General features: G+C 45.5%; 1 protein-coding gene across 12 annotated transcripts in view; it reads left to right on the forward strand.

The window, feature by feature from the left end:
- Positions 1 to 16,736, forward strand: part of LOC141726923 (dymeclin-like) — a 226,948-nt gene that overhangs the window by 15,410 nt on the left and 194,802 nt on the right. The window contains exon 3 of one of the 12 annotated variants that reach the window (XR_012577878.1): positions 5 to 10,924. The exons of the other annotated variants lie outside the window; for them this stretch is intronic. The gene's annotated coding sequence lies outside the window, so the exon portion shown is untranslated. Of the gene's footprint in view, positions 1 to 4; positions 10,925 to 16,736 lie in introns of those variants that run through there. 12 annotated transcript variants of the gene reach the window in all.

Consider the following 16,736-nt stretch of genomic DNA (forward strand, 5'->3'; position numbering starts at 1 on the left):
CCAGTCGTCTGTCCCTCCACTCTCTCCTGAACAGATGGATGGATTAATTAACTCTGTATTCCTTGTTGCCTGAAAAGCCGGTGATAAGATCTCCTGGAGGAGCCTCTGCCCTTCCCCCTCCCCACCCTGCGCCTAGGGGCTTCCGGCACCCAGGATGGGGTGCTGCGGCTGTGGGGGAGGGACATGACTGTTCGAGGCCCGCCTCGAACCCCCCTGGCAGCCCCCCCTCCCCCCGCCCTTGCTGTCCTTTTAGAAGCTGTGCAAGGCGGGGCAATAGCTGCGCCCAGACAGTGGGGACCGTGTCTGCTGCAGTTGGAGGAAATCTGTAGGGGCAGGGCTGGAGCCATCCTGTGCCGTTTCCCTACCTCCCTTCGGCTGATGGCGGCCTTAGACTCCTCTCAGGACTTTCGAAAGTCTTGCTAGCTGCTCAGAGCTTTGTGTTGCCGCTCCACCTAGAGGAACCTGGACCCCTCCCTCACTGTTAGAAATGAGAAACTACTCAGCCAATATATGAAGCAGTAATTAAATTTATTAATTAATATGCTAACATATGAGCAAAACCAGCGCTGGGTACAGTGGTGGGGGTTTTTCCCTCCAACTGCACACTGATTGCTGGGCTTGCTGGTATTTATTGATCATATTCATGCATATTCATAAGCTTTCTCAGCAGTTTCTATTTCCAATTTTTTACGTCACAATTCTATACTTCAGGATCGTAAATCTATGATGGTTGTTATATGTAGTAGAGATAATTCATGCTAAAGGAATAAGTACGTGTATGTATAAAATATTAGTAAAGTCTAAACCCATGCTTGTGAAACCACCCTGTCCAGGAACAGAGTCCTAGTCACATTAAAACCGATTCCCGGACAGAGTTGAGATAAAATCAAACCTTGTTATCATACAAACATAGTAGCCCTGAGCCATGATGTTTGCAATCGTCCTGGTTGGGACTAGAGGTATTCACATTGTAACCAGTTCCCGGACTGCCGGACTGGGCCTATACCAGACCCATTATCAGATGTAGGAGACAGGCTGGAGCCATCAGAGAGCATTTCCTCTGACACCAGCACCTGGAAGATATCTGGAATTTCCTGGGTGATGATCGATGAGACATCTCAAGGAAGCCTGCGAGATCATGCATCTGGATTTGATGAAATCTCTGCTACTCAAGAGATGGCATCATGTATTACATATGAATGGCTCTTCCTCTTGGGCACTCAGACATTCGTCTAGGTTTTGGACATTGTCTGTTTCTACACATCTATGGATCCAACTTTACATGCAAAGAGACACAAAGAATTATGTGGTCATCTCTGCCTCAGGCAGAATTAACTGTATATAAGCTGGTCGCTGGAAACACTCGGGATGTACCTTCGGGGGAACGCTGTCTCTCTGTCATTAGGAACCCAAGGGCACCCAGCTGCTGCACCCAGGGCTGATGCTGTCTTGGCTGTGGTGGGATTTCAAATTTTCTATTTTTGTTAATTGACTTAATAAATCCTTGTCGAATTTTTATAAATTTGGCTACAGATTTGATCATTTATAACAATGGTGATGTTTGATTCCTTTCCAATTTCTGTACTCTATTGTGATCTATTCCAGATTTCAATATTCCAGGATGTACATCCCAAGATGTGCATCCCAGATGGTGGGGTCCAGCTTCTATTTTCTAGGACCATTAATCTATGATAGTGATGTCCATCTTCCCTTTTTGAAATCAGTGCCAGTGCCCCCATAAAAATACATTCTCCCCAGCGTCTGCTGTGAGATGTGACCAGGAATAGAGCAAAGCAGGCTCCAACTAAAGAATAAAGAAGAGAAAACTTTATTAACCTACAACTATATGTAAAAAGAAACACACAGGAAGAATGAAAACCTTCCAGAGCCATTCCTCCTCCCCCCACCAAATTTCCAATAGATCCATCCCTCAGATCACTAACTCTCAGTCCATCACCACCCTTTAGATAATCAATTCTCAGTTCATCTTGTGCCATAGGTTTCCCCTGGAAACACAGTTGAAACCTCTTGTGTTTCATGTCACATGTGGCACCACCCACAGATCATTTGCCATCATGACATCTTCCTTCTGTTCCCAGTGCTCTCACCACTATGCATGGACCAGAGCTGCTTCTAGGGTTTTCCTTTTAAGGGTACTTTGCCCAGTTCAAAAAAGAGTACAGTCTGTCACTTTTGGGACACCTGTCCCCCCCAAATTTCACCCCCTGGGGCCGAGGGGTCTCAAGAACAGTAATCTTCTTCTTCTTCCCTGAAGACGGAGGGCACCACCACCCTCCTCACCCGATGCCTCTGTTCATGCATTCCTTCACATAACAACACTGAACTCTCTTGGCTCAGAGCCATTGCCTCCCCCCTAAATTCAGTCTCTGTGTCACAGGAAAAAATGGTTCCGTCCATGGCTATACAAGAAAAGTCCAGCCAAAGTCCACTCTGAAATAAACAAGGCCAGGAGACGACTTCTCCTTTTTAATGCATTTCTTAAAAGTGATCAGCTCAGGATTGGGCAGCTCGGCAGGGCTGCAGTCCCCGTCGCGTCTCCCAGGGCGACTCACAGGAGGAGGATATGCGCAGCTCTGTCCACCAGGGGCAGAGCCGGGGGATCCAGACCTCATGGGAGCCTTTAGGGCATGATGTCCCCGTCAGATCTTACTTTCTCAGCGTTCAGTCCTGCCTGGTCCCGGCGTTGGGACGACTCTCTGCTCAGGGCGAGAGGGGCTCTGCATCTCTGCCGGCTCAGCACTTGGCTCCTCATGTCCAGACATCACTTTAGTCTCTCAATTCTTATTTGGCTCGTTGTTTTTGGGGTTTTCTCTGTGGGTTTGGAGTCGGGGTCCCACAAAGCATTCTGGTCTTTGGAGTCACTTTGCATAACCCCCCCCCTCCAGGTCTCTTCTCTTCACTGTTCTGGGAAAGGTACAACTTAGCCTCGGGCAAGGCTCTGCTGATACAAAGGGAGCGATAAGCCACAATGACCCGTGATTACAATAACAAAGCACTAAGAACCCTGGCAGAGACAGATCTGGCTGCGTCCCTGTAACTCTTTCTCACAAAAAAAATATTAACCGAATTTTTGTTCATAACACACTCCATCACCTCCTCCCACCTAAAAGTCTTCTCCACTTTCCTCATGGCTCATTTCCTCTTATCTCATCTCTATCTCTCTTCTCATTCAGCTCCAGGAGGATTAGCATTTGTAAGGTTTCCATCATCCAAGAAAAGGGTTAAAAGTCTCAGTCTCTGCCTGTCCAGAACTCCCAAGTCTGCCCTGCCGGGCACCTTCCCCCCACACTCCCCCCTTCTCCTTCTCAGCCGGCCATGCTAATTTCAAGGTGGCACAGACACAGCCTGGCTCTCTCTTTCTCTCTCCTGAGAGGGGGGGGGCTGCCCGGTGACTCTCCAATGTTCCTCCACTCTTCCATCTTGCGAGGGCCTCTTCACCTCCCCTCTGTCTAAGGCCCTACCTCACCCGGCTGCGTGGCTTCCCCTCCCCCGCCCAGCCAGCAGCAGCTGGGCAGGAGAGGTCTGAACCTTTCCCTGACTGGAACCAAGAGAAAGTTTTCCGGAGAGTTCTCTGCTTTTAACCCCCCGTGTTCTCAGAGGCGTACCCATGTCCTCAGTGGCCACACCAGGTGTCAATATTCAAATCTGAGCACCTATTGGTTTGACCACAGGATCCCAAAAAACTCACTTCCTCTCAAACCATGACAGTGGGACAAATTTATGCTATGGTATCTGTTAGTGAACCCCCTGTTACTATTCAAAATGCATTTGTATTGTTCAACTTGTTATTTTTGTGAGTTATGTTCCAATTGCAGTGAATCGGAGTTGTGGTACAGTAGTTCTTGGATCTACAGGAGCACCTCAGGTATTTTGGACTCAAAAAATGACAGATCAATGCCCAGAAAAGGAATGCATCATTACAGCCAATAGACATCATCCAGAGACCATAATAATGACAGGTTTGATTAGCATGGGAGCAGATGCAACTATAACTTCACAACTTTTTTTGGCCTCAGTCATGGCCTCTCACTCAAGCAGGTTTTGGAATCATGGGGCTGGGTGGCTCTACTACAGGTGGTCTGTCTGCCATTGTGATTAATGTAAAAAATGCTGATGGTCAACAAGCTAAAATCAGGCCTTATGTTGCGAAAGCCCCATGTAATTTATGGGGACGAGATTGTTTATCTCAATGGGGCATTAAAATTACTATGGAATTTTAGTAGGGATGACTGTGATGCAGGGCTTTAAGTGTCCAGTTGTAACCCTGACATGGTTGACAGATAAACCTGTCTGGATTGACCAGTGTCCCCTTCCAATTGAAAAGCTTACTGCCCTGCAAGAATTAGTAGTAGAACAGCTGTAAACTAGACATACTGAAGAGTCATTTAGCTCATGGAATACCCCTGTTTTTGTGATAAAAAAGAAATCAGGAAAATGGAGATTTTTGCATGATCTACAGCAGATAAATGCTGTAATGGTTATACTGGGAGCTTTACAACCAGGTCTTTTAACACCTACAGTGATTCCACAGGGAAGGGAGATAATTATCGCTGATTTAAAAGATTGTGTTTTTACCATTCCATTGGCTGAACAAGATACAATGGAAAGTTCTAATGGTTTTTTGGCACAGGCCTTATCAAAGGTGCAAGAGCAATTTAGTAATTGCTATTGCAGTCATTACATGGATGAAATCTTGTTGGCTTCTGATAATAAACAACAGTTGTCAGATCTTGCTGTAACAAATTTGAAAACTTTTAGGTTTAGTTATTGCCACAGAGAAAGTACGAAAATAGATGCCTTGGAAATATTTGGGGTTTATGATAACCAATACTCAGATTATGTTTCAAACTGTAAAATTAGATATTGAAGTTAAAACTGTTACTGATGTATAAAAATTGGTTGATGCAGTAGGTTGGATTAGGTCATATTTAGAGATAACTAATCATCAAATGCAACCTTTGTTTGAATTATTGTCAGGGATTGCTTCTACTAATGAGAGATATTTGATTGATGCAGTAAAAAAAAGGTCATGGAAGAAGTTGAATTAGCTTTGACATGCAAACTTGTTAACAGAATAAATATTTTTGTTGGTGTTTATTTATTTTGAAAGAAGAAAAATACCATGGAATATTGTGTCAATGGAATGATGATTGGAAAGAGAAATTGTATATTTTGAAATGGATATATTTATCTTTCAGTTCTCAAAAAACAGTTTCAGGACTTCATGAGTTTTTTGCAGATATCATTATCAAGGGTCGCAGGTATTGTCATAAAATCTTAGGCCATGATCCTGTAACTATTGTGATACTTGTATAATAGTATTTTGAATGGTGTTTTCAGAACAATCATGAATTGCAATCTGCTTTATCTTACTTTACAGGTTAAATAATGTATCGTTTACCTTCTCATCCTATTTTGACTTTGACTAGGGACATTCCTTTTCAGGGAAAACAAATTTGTTTTCCTGTTCCAGTGGAAGGTATAACAGTTTTTACAGATGAATTGCGGAAAAACTGGAAAAGCTGCTGTACCTTGGAACTAGGATGATTGTTGGGAATATGAATTTATGATTCAAAAAGTTTCTCCTTAATTGGTCAATGTGGATTACCTTGTGGCTGCTTTGGCAGTAAAAGCGGTACCTAATTGAAATATGGGTCTCCTCGAGCCTGGTCTCAAACTCTTGGAGATCTATTTCATACCCAAGATAGCTCAGCTACCTTAGAAGGCATAAAATCAGCAGGATTGCTCCTGTGTTAGTGTTGGAAACAAAAAGGTTTTAATAAAAGGCAAATTAACAAAGCTCTTTACAGAGGAAAACTGAGCCAGGTGCAAGATCCTTGCCCCTGGTAAAACACCTCACAAAAGTGATTAGTTTCTTTGTTCTCTTCTTTTTCTAGTAAATTGCTCAGGTGGAACTTTTTGGCTTCTGTCCAATTGGGCAGCCCCAGGTTTGAGGTGAAGTCCCAAAGGTCCTTTGAGGTGTCTTTTTACCAAATTGAGGAGACAAACTTCTGGGCTTATTTCCTTTTTAAGGGGACAAAGGATAATTTTGTCACTCTGTCAACAAGAGGCACATTCCTATAGCTAATGTGTTATCTCATCAATTTTTCACCAAGGTGCTTTGGCACTATGGCAATAATTTGTCACAAAGTTAAGCAAAATCAATTATTTCTTTTTGTCCTGATTGGCATATGACTCATATTTCATAATATTATGGTACCAATCCTAGAGACCTACTCCCTTTGTAAGAAGGGAAATCAGATGTTATAAAAATGCCTGAGTTTGGCCATTTAAAGTCTGTTTATGCTACAATTGACATGTTTGCTCATGCCATAGTTGCATTAGCATTGGCAGGTAAAGCAGCTTGGAATGTTATTCATCATTTTTGCCATGCCTTTTCTATTTTAGGTGTTTCAACATATGTAAAGACAGATAATGGCCCAGCATATGTTTCACAAAAACTGCAGATGTTTTTTCATCCCTGGAGTGTTGATCATTCCCCATATTTCAATAGGCCAAGTAATTTTTGAATGCGCTCATGGTGTTTTGAAGTGCCAGGTTTAAAAATAAAAAGAGGGAATGTATAGGGAGTTACCTTAAGTGAGATTAGATAAAGCTGTTTATGTGCTCAACTTTTTATGTCCTTTACCTGACTTACAACTGTCTCCTATAGTCTATCATTTTTCTTCTTTGAATTCTAAATAGTCAAATGTTCGTAAAAATATTAAGGTATGGGTTAAAGATTTGATTTTTGGAAAGTGGACTGGCTCAGTGGAATTCATAATGTGAAGGGAAAGGACATGTGTTTTCCGACACAGAATGGCCCTTGTTGGGGTTTTTTGCTCATTGTGCTAAGTCTTATTTGTAGTATGTAGGAAGGAACAGGATGGGTGGCTTCACAGCTGAAGTAGAATGAGTTGGTGACACTGGCCTCTAGGTGGATTGAAGCACGGACCCTCAAAGAACATGCTGTGAATATGATAATTCAAGGCAGAGCGAATGGGGGATATTGACTCACACTGAAAACTCAAATTTAAGTTGGTGGATGTTACCTTTACTTTAGTTCTTTGCATTTTTCTACAGAGACGTTGGTAGTACTGAGTAATGTGTCTTGTACCATTTCCCTTTGCATGGCACCAACGTTCCCAAAATAGGGGAATTTAATGTACCTAGGGGAGAAGTGTTGCCTTTGAATAGGGATTTTGAATTAGTAAATAAAGTTCCACACCTTGAACAACTAGGTTAGTTGCCCATTATGATAGCAGCAACTAGTTTTAAAGTTAAGTGGATACTACTTAGTTCTAAGTGGTGACTAGGCAGATGACTTGGTCTCTAATTCTGTGTGGAAAAAAATCTATTCAACTAAAAGTGAAAGTGTCATCCTGCCATAAATGTATCCTTAAGGGACTGTGGGGTATCGAATTTGCAGGGCGACCCCAGCTGCAGGGAAGAATGGTATGCAGAACTCCATAATATCAGAAGGCTAATTAATTACTTTATTATACTATACTATATTAATGAGATACATGCTATACTATATCATACTTACTTCTCACTTCTAACTACTTAACTACTGAAAACTTGTGACTGTCAGCCGACAGTCCCGACAAACACACGTGGATGCAATTGGTCACCTCGGGTAAACAATCTCCAGAATACATTCTACATGAGCACAACAAGAGGAGCAGCAAATGAGATAAGAATTGTTTTTTCTTTCTCTGAGGTTCCTTGCTGTGATTCCCAGAAAATATCCTTGGGAAGTTGTGCCTTGCTTTTCTCTGTGAAGAGAAATGCAGCCCTAGCAGGGTCTGTAATAGCATTTGAAAACTAATTTTCTATGTGCCTTGTTGGCACATCTTTCTTGTTGGTGCATGGTTATGAACATTGGGATTTTGAGGGTATGTGTTGTATGGGCTTGTTAGGTCATAGTGGATCAGTTCACGAGAGTTTTGGATTTGAAGGAAGAAGTTAGTAATTTGCAGGTGAATGAAGGATGGAAATGGTTGAGTGGTTTCTTTGCAAGTTGGAGTATTGTTGAATGGTTTGGCGTATTGGTGAAAGGTGGACTCTTAATTTTGCTTGGTGGTTGTAATCATTGCTTTGAGTTTCCCCTGTCTGCTTGGATTTTTGCAAGTGCCCTGCAAAAGTCTTTAGCAGTTGTGTTTGTGGTTCAAATACAAAAAAAGAGGGAATTGTGGAAGAGGTTTTACAGCGGCTTCCCTGAGCTAGAGAGAAGTTTGATAAAAGGATCCATGTTTACCCCTGAAAGAATTTCCTACCAAGGTCTTTGACATAGAAACCAAGAAAGAGAGAAGGATAAATAAGACAAACCTGCAGCTGTCTATTCCAATAAGCATTTGTTTGTCTCCTCTGACCAATGAGTAAAGTGTAAACTTATGAGTCTTGCAAGAATTTATAAAAAGCATGCATGCTAAAATAAAATGGGATTTTGAAGCCTTCTGAAAATGGAGTGTGTTGTTTTGTATTTTCTCAGTCTCAACCATGATCATCTCAACTACGACAGGATCCATCCCAGGGTGATGAGGGAACTGGCAGATGGAGCTTTCAAAGCCTCTCTCCATCATTTACCAACACTTCTGGCTCACTGGTGAGGTTCCAGATGACTGGAAGCTGGCCAATGTGACGCCCATTAACAAAAAGGGTCGGAAGGAGGATCCTGTTAATTATAGGCCGGTTAGCCTGACCTCAGTACCTAGTAAGATTATGGAACAGTTTATACTGTCATCAGGCAGCATTTACAGGATGGCCAGGGTATCAGAACCAGCCAGCATGGGTTTAGGAGGGGTAGGTCATGTTTGACCAACCTGATCTCCTTTTATGACCAAGTGACCCACCTGGTGGATGCAGGAAAGGCTGTTGATGTTGTGTACCTGGACTTCAGCAAGGCCTTTGACACTGTCTCCCACAGCATACTCCTGGAAAAGCTGGCAGCCCACAGCTTGGACAGGAGCACTCTTTGCTGGGTTAAGAACCGGCTGGATGGCCAGGCCCAGAGAGTGGTGGTGAATGGTGCTGCATCCAGCTGGCGACCAGTCACCAGTGGTGTCCCTCAGGGGTCTGTGCTGGGGCCAGTTCTGTTCAATATATTTATTGATGACATGGATGAAGGGAATTGAGTCCTTCATTAGTAAGTTTGCAGATAACACTAAGCTGGGGTCGTGTGCTGATCTGTTGGAGGGTAGGAGCGCTCTACAGAGAGACTTGGAATGGTTGAATTGATGGGCAGAGTCTAATAGGATGACGGTTAATAAATCCAAGTGCCGAGTCCTGCATTTTGGCCACAATAACCCCCTGCAGTGTTATAGGCTGGGGACGATGTGGCTGGACAGTGCTCAGGCAGAAAAGGACCTGGGGGTACTGGTTGACAGCCGGCTGAACATGAGCCAGCAGCGTGCCCTGGTGGCCAAGAAGGCCAACAGCATCCTGGCCTGTATCAGGAATAGTGTGGCCAGCAGGACAAGGGAGGTCATTCTTCCCCTATACTCGTCACTGGTGAGGCTGCACCTTGAGTACTGTGTCCAGTTCTGGGCCCCTCAGTTTAGGAAGGACATTGAGATGCTTGAGCACATTCAGAGGAGGGCAACAAGGCTGGTGAGGGTCGTGGTTTGACTGACAGGAAGTAGGTTTTTTTTGGGATATGCTGTGGTGACCAATAGCTGTTCAGATTTTAATATTAGCACCTGGTGTAGCCACTGAAGTTTGGACATGCCTCTGAGAACACACAGGGGTTAAAAAGCAAAGCTGTTCCTCTGGGAGGCTCTCTTTGGATTTCCGGCGGGAAAGGCTTTGAATCTCTCCCCCTGTCCCAGCTGTCGGCTGGGCGGGGGGAGGGGAAGCCGCGCGGTCATGAGCTAGGCCTGGCCCAAGGGTGGAGGAGAGGGACAAGCACCAGGAGTTTGTACAGCCATGTACTGGGCAGCCCCCCCATCAGAGAAAGAGAGAGAGAGGAGAGAGCCGTGCTGGGGACTGTTATCTCAAAATTTGATATCCTGTGCTGGCCGCACAGCCTGCGGAGAAGAGGGGGGGGATGCTGTGTCTGGCTGCTTGGAGTAGTTTTTAACCCCTTTGTGGATAATGAAAACTTTGCAGAGTATTGACCTTTCCTGCAGAGGAAATGGAGCAGAAGATGGAGAAGGAACTGAGTAAGTGAGATGGAGGTCCGAGCAAGGGAGAGAGAGAAGAGCCTTAGTGGGAAGAGATGATGGAGTAGCTTATGCTGGACTTTTTTTTGTGGAGCCATGGACAGAGCCATGTTTCCTTGTAATACAGAGACTGGGTCCAGGGGGAGCAATGCCTCAGAGCCAGAAGGGTTCAGAGTTGGTGCTCCTCGGCCCCAGGGGGTGGAAAAATATGGGGGGGTATTACAGCGACCTTAGACGGTCACTGTGGTGAGAGAAGGACGAGAATCTTGTTTCTTGATCAGAAGGCTGATTTATTGATATAAGATATATCATACATTATAACTATACTAAAAAGAATAAGACGAGAGGTTGCAGAGAGCAGCTATGCCAAGAATAGAATAGCAAGAAAGAATAACAAAGTTCTTTGCCCAGGGAATCTGTCCCTGAGCTGCTCCTGTGATTGGCCTTTAATGGTACACAAGGAAGATGAGCCAATCACAGGGACACCTGCTACATTTCACAACAGCTGATAACAATTGTTTACATTCTTCTTCTGGGGCCCTTTGCTTCCCAGAAGAAGGAGAAATCCCAAAGAAAGGATTTCTATGAAGAAATGTCTGCGACATCTCACCCTTCTAAATTGTATAAATTAAAAGAAAAATGCTGATGTGAAATGAACAGGAGATTTCTTCAACTGTAAAATATACAATACTAATAAATCACTAAAACAATCCTACAATCTAAAAAAATGCAAAAAACAATGCAAAGAGAATTCAAGTCCAAGCAGCTGGGTTTCAGGAACAGTCCAAGAGCTGAAGTTGTTTCTCTTGGATATCTGAGAGTCCTTTTCGGTCCTGAAAACAGACTTGCTGCAAAAGTCCCATCAACAGTTATCAAAAAACATATTGACAATCTTACAACTATTTCAAACAATTTCAAACAATTTGAACAACTTTAGAATGTCCTTTTCTGGCCCTTCAATGCTTCAGTGCTTCAGAGCTGCTGCCCACTGTTTTCAGTCTTTTTTATTTAATTTTTTTTTCTTTTTTTTTTTTTTTTTTTTTTTTTTGTGATCGAAAAAGAAAAGAGCAGCAGCAAAACAGAGCAGTGCCAGAGAAGGAAAGGCCTTGGGGGCCCTGGCCCATGATGGACCAGGAACCCCAAAACTGGCCCACAAAGGGGGACCAGGACCGGTAGGAGAAACCTCAACCCCCAGTAACACCAAGAGGCCAAATGCTGGCCCTGGCCCAAAAACTTCCTGAGCCCAACGGCCCAGGCCAAACCCATGAGGCAGGCCCTGCATTCCCACAGGCCTGCACCCTGCTGCCAGTACAATGGCAGCACGAGTGGGGACACGCTTCCTTTCCCCAAAACCACTGAGGCATGCCAGCAGCAGGGAAATAGAAGCCTTCCCCAGAGATCCCATCTGGGGTCTGGAGATGTTTGTTTCCCACAGCAAACCAGCTATGGTCTCCTCCATCTGTGCCCTCTCCCTCTGCACTGCAAACGCAGCAGGTTTGTCTCTCATCTGCCCCATGGTTTCATCCCCACCCCCTCCGGCCTGGGAACCAGAGGCAGAGCTCTCAGGATGCACCTGCCCCCCGCCACTAGGGCGCAAGAGAGGCGGCAGAGATGGCAGCCTCCATGGGACAATCCCCGAAAACCCACCCCCGAACCCGCCGAGAATGCTGATCTTAAAAGCAGGGAGACGGGCTGTCCCCCCAGTCAGCTGGCGGGCAGCCCCCGCTCCACGGAAGGGAAGACCAGCCGCCGGGGCCCCTGCTACAGCAACCGGTCCGGGATGGTCCGAGCTCGAACAAGCCGCCGGTTCCAGGGCAGTCTCTGACGCCGACACGGAGGACACAGCCTCTGACAACGGCAGGACTGCTGGGGCAGCCTGTGCAGGCAGCGGGGGGGAAGCCGGAACCGGGGAGGGAATCCCGCTGGATGTAGGAGCGGCCGCGGGTTGTTCCGAGGGTCCCGCAGGTTCGGCGCCATCTCCAGCACCATCCTGAACAGGGACCGTCTCGGCTTGAGGTGGCGAGGAGGCCGATGGAAGCGGCAGAGGGGCCGGAGAGAACAACTCCCCCGCTGAGCCGGAAGCTGGAGACGCGTCGTCGTCGCTTAGCAACTCAGCAGCCACAGGAAGTGCCTCTTCTGCATTCTCAGACGCAGGCGCTGGCAGGGGCGGGGAGGCCTGTGAAGCCGTGGGCGGGACCGCCTGGAGAGGCGGAGACGGGATCGCCTGGAGTGGCGGCCGCTCCGGTGAGGCGGGTCTTGAAGGCGGACGCAGCGCTGGCAGGGGCGGCACCAACGGCACTGGTTCGAGCGGGACCGCCCATTCCCATCCCCCCGGAGGGAGAGAAGGAGGGGGGGGGGAAGGTTCCGTCTGCGCAGGCTCCGGGGAAAGAGTAAAAAAAACTTCTTCGCTCGGCGCAGTTTCGCCCCCCCCCGCCGCGAAGCAGGGGGGGCCGGGCAGCCCCCACTCATCCCCCGCCGGGTCTTCTCCCGCTGAGGACAGGGGGCTGGGAAGCCCCCACTCATCCCCCGCCGGGTCTTCTCCCACCGGGGACGGTGGAAACGGAGCCTGTCCATAACAGTTAGAAATCCATTGAAAAATAGCTGCTCTCCGTTTCAAAACTGGGAAGAGCTTTAGAAATGCTGGGTAGATAAAAGGCAAAACACGTTCCTGGCCCCAGACAACCTGAAAAATGGAGTTCATGCACTCCCAGACAAAAACATCCAAGGCGTACAGGACATCAGTAAAGAACCGAAAAAGCTTTGCCCATCGAAAGAACTCATAGAGATCTGTTGCTGACAGAAAAATCCCATCTTCTCTACACCATTTTTGCCAGAGGGCAATAAGTTTCTCCTCTGAAGGGGAGAACTGAACCTCTTCTTCCAAGGCATGTGTTCGCCATACCAACCGCCACAAACTACGAAGGGCTGGGTCATCAGGAAGGGAAAAGACAAAATTACCTTGTGAAAATGTCCAGCTTGCTCTGGCCAGTTCTGCGAACATCTTCCTGAAGGTGTTCCAGAAGAAGGTTCTCTTTGTGGTCAGCCTTGGCTGTGAACTCTGTCCAAATCAGGATCTTCAGTTCTTCAGCTCCTGGCTTGAATCCACTTCTGTGGTCACTTCAAAGCAACCATCACATGCTACACATACAGGATTTTACCCAGTGCAGCAATTTTGCTCCTCTGGTCTTTATCAAATTAATTTTTGCCCTGACACGAGGGGTCACCAGATATTACAGCGACCTTAGACGGTCACTGTGGTGAGAGAAGGACGAGAATCTTGTTTCTTGATCAGAAGGCTGATTTATTGATATAAGATATATCATACATTATAACTATACTAAAAAGAATAAGACGAGAGGTTGCAGAGAGCAGCTATGCCAAGAATAGAATAGCAAGAAAGAATAACAAAGTTCTTTGCCCAGGGAATCTGTCCCTGAGCTGCTCCTGTGATTGGCCTTTAATGGTACACAAGGAAGATGAGCCAATCACAGGGACACCTGCTACATTTCACAACAGCTGATAACAATTGTTTACATTCTTCTTCTGGGGCCCTTTGCTTCCCAGAAGAAGGAGAAATCCCAAAGAAAGGATTTCTATGAAGAAATGTCTGCGACAGGGGGGGACAGATGTCCCAAAGTTGAGACTGGGCCTTTTTGGAGCGGGACGAGGAATCCTTAAAAAGACAACCCTGGAAGCAGCCCTGGTCCGTGTTCAGTGGTGAGAGCACCAGACATGAAGGAAGATGTCACCATGGCACAAAGAAGGAGTCCTTCTCCTCTTGATGAACTGAGGACTGAGTATTCTAAAGGGTGGTGCCAGACTGAGAGTTGGTGATTTGGAATAGGTATTGTATTGGAAATTTGGTACAGGGGAGGAGGAAAATGCTTTTGTAAGGTTTTCATTTTCCTTGTGTGTGTTTTTTTTTTCCCCTTCTTTCTCTTTGTAGTTTAGTTATTGTCTTGTAGTTTAGTTAATAAAGTTTTCTTTATTTCTAAGCAGGAGCCTGCTTTGCTTATTCCTGGTCACATCTCACAGCAGACACCAGGGAGAGGGTATTCTCATGGGGGCACTGGCATTGTGCCAGTGTCAAACCATGACAGCTTGGAACACAAGCCCTCTGAGGAATGAATGAGGGAGCTGGGGTTGTTAAGCCTGGAGAACAGGATACTCAGAGGTGACCTTATCACTCTCTACAACTTCCTGAAAGATGGTTGTAGTCAGGTGGGGGTTGGTCTCTTTCACCAGACAGCAACGGACAGAACCAGAGGACACAGTCTCAAGCTGCACCAAGGGAAATACAGGTTGGATATTAGGAAAAAGTATTTTGTTGCAGTTCATGTTTATCTCATTAAGTTATTGTTAAATGGTTCATTCTGTTATCCCCCCACGTTTTCCCCAAGTTGGTTTTTCCCTAAGTTGTACCCTTCCTTAAAGCTGTCCCTCAAGCTATTCCCCTCCCTTTGTTCTAGTCCCTTCCCTGCTTATCAAGGCAACCCTGCCCTCCTTCCCTGCCTGTCAAGGCAACCCTGCCCCTTTTTCCTGAATGTTCCCTGCTACTCACCCCCTGGGCCAATCCCTGATTGAAACACTCACTTGGAAATCCCCTAATCCACGATGCCCCATTGGCCCATGTGACCTTTCCCTCTCCTCCCCCTATCCTGATTGGTCCCACAGTCTTGGGGTCGGCTGTCTAGTCTCTGCCCTGAGATGCGTGGGATGGTTCTGAGGCAGCCCACGCTTTGAAGAATGAGTCTGGACTCTTCACTTTTTCGGTCTTCAGGTTGTTTATTATTTCTTATCTACAAAATTTTCTCTCTGCCCAGCCGAGATCTGCTCAGCAAGGCAGCCACAAGCACTCTGACCGCCCCCGAGGCGGTGTCGTCCTTATGTACTACAAACTACGTATATCATATTTACTTTTAATTCCCAATACCTATCACCTATGTTAGACAGTGCACTTCTACTCTAAACTAATCCCCAAGTGCCAACATCACAGCAGAAAATGGAGAATAAGAAGAAAGAAGAATGAGACACGCCCTGATTCCTCCATCCTGTCCCCATAACCCCTATACCAAAAATCCTAAAATCTGTATTTTCACCCTGTGAACACATCGTTCTCACACCATTCAAACCCATGTGGCTCTCATGTCCTCATAGACAGGTGGCAATTCATTAGAAGAATCAAAATCAAGCCACCAGGTGTTCTGGGCAACATGCCAGGGTCTCCAAGCCCCCCCGAGAGGGTTCTCTGGCAACTCTAGACATCCAGAGGGATGTGCTGAGTTCCCACACTACAGTGTTGATGCAATCCCCTCGCTCCACCCTTGAAATCCCCCTATTGGTTGATTTTCTTTATCCACGCCCTGGTTTGTAGCTGTATTTAACCCCTTGCACTGAGGTGCTTGGGGCTCTTCTGCCTTACTCCCTTCACCTGGAATAAACTTTCCCATGGAACCTCAATACAAAGAGCCTCCTCCTTCGCCTGGTCCCTGCCATGGCTGTAACAGCGTGCACTGTAGAGCTTGCAGCTCTTCAGGTTCAGCTGTGGGCAAACCCCAGGCTACCGGAGTGTACAGAGCTAGCCCAGGTTCCGGTGGACTTTGGCAATTTTTCACTGAAAGAGTCATAAAGTTCTGGAATGGCCTGTCTGGGGAGGTGGTGGAGTCACCATCCCTGCATGTGTTTTAAAAAAAATTGGATATGGCACTCGCTGCCATTGTTTAGTTGAGGTGTTGGGGCATGGGTTGGACTCAATGGTCTTGAAGGTCTCTTTCAACCTAGTCATTCTGTGAATTCTGTGAACATCATTATGTAAAAGAACACAGCAACAAAAATCTTTTGTAAAAAATAAAAAAATTATCCAAATTCTCCTAAAACCTAGTTTCATCATCAAAAAAACCCCCAAAATTAAAAGACCTACTCAAAAAATCCACTTACTAAAAATAAAGTAACTAAACATCGAATTCCCAACAATATCATCAGTAAAATTGCAGCAATATTTCCACCAACCAACAAAGAAAACCTACAAACTTTCTAAAATACCATAAACTTTTAAAAAATACATATTCCTAAATACAGCCAAGTTATAAACCCTCTCTACCTAATGACCCACAAAAAATCCACCTCCCAATGAAACCCTAAACAACAACAAACCTTCACCCAAATCAAACAAAAAAATCACTCATACAATAACCCTCAGGATGAGGGAAGAAATGAGAATTTGACTCTATGTTTCAGAAGGCTTGATTTATTATTTTATGATATATATTACATTAAAACTATACTAAAAGAATAGAAGAAAGGATTTCATCAGAAGGCTAGCCAAGAATAGAATAGGAAAGAATGATAACAAAGGCAGCTGTATCAGACTCTCTTTCTGAGTCATCTGGTCTGTGATTGGCCATTAATTAGAAACAACCAACATGGGCAAATCAAAAATCCACCTGTTGCATTCCACAGCAGCAGATAATCAATGTTTACATTTCTTGCCTGAGGCCTCTCAGCTTCTCAGGAGGAAAAATCCTAAGGAAAGGATTTATCATAAAAGATGTC

The sequence above is a fragment of the Zonotrichia albicollis genome, chromosome W (genome assembly GCF_047830755.1).
Source record: "Zonotrichia albicollis isolate bZonAlb1 chromosome W, bZonAlb1.hap1, whole genome shotgun sequence".
Lineage (NCBI taxonomy): Eukaryota > Metazoa > Chordata > Aves > Passeriformes > Passerellidae > Zonotrichia > Zonotrichia albicollis.